Genomic DNA, 771 nt, shown 5'->3' on the forward strand with positions numbered 1-771 from the left:
CCGAAGCATATAAGTTTGTTTTAATTTCAAGAATGCCACCGCCTTTTCGGTTTTGTAAAGACTGAAGCATATTAGGCGCGTTAAAAGAGTGTTTTTTTACTAGTGAGTAATGCAATAATGTCCAATAGTTAGTGCTTTGGCTTTTGGTATCTGTCTGTGTCGTAGCTGTTGTATGTGTCTGTGTTGTAGTTAGCTTTATTGATTGTTGCAGTAAGATTTATATGCATAGTGTAAGAAGTAATGGTCCATTGCATTTTATATATGGTGTAAAGTAGTACCTGTAGTAGCCAACGAAAACTAAATTCTATTTGATTATTTTTTTATATATTATTTACAAAATGTGAGTACATGTAATTGAGTTTATTTTATTAATTTTTTTTATATTATTTCAGCAAGCTCGTGATACAAATGAGCCAGAGTCTCCTTTGGGTACAAGACAATCATATGATGGAAGTAACATTTAGGAAGTTTATGATATTGTTTTAGGATAAAACTATACCTAGTTTATTATGAATTGAGTAACATTTCTTTCTTTGTAACTACTTCTGTAATGAGATTAATTGACTTCTAGTCTATCTTGATGTGGCTATACAATTGTTTCTCAATTTATTTTTCTAAATTTTTTTCTATTCAGGGGCTTTTGTTGTATGGTATCATTTTTTATTCAAAGGAATCATATTTGTTTGATATTTAATAATTTTAAAAAGAAATTAAATTTATTTAATTTTGAAATTGAAAAAAAAAGCTAATGGAAATAGATATTATTATATA

Source organism: Vigna radiata, chromosome 1 (assembly GCF_000741045.1).
Source record: "Vigna radiata var. radiata cultivar VC1973A chromosome 1, Vradiata_ver6, whole genome shotgun sequence".
Taxonomy (NCBI): Eukaryota; Viridiplantae; Streptophyta; class Magnoliopsida; order Fabales; family Fabaceae; genus Vigna; species Vigna radiata.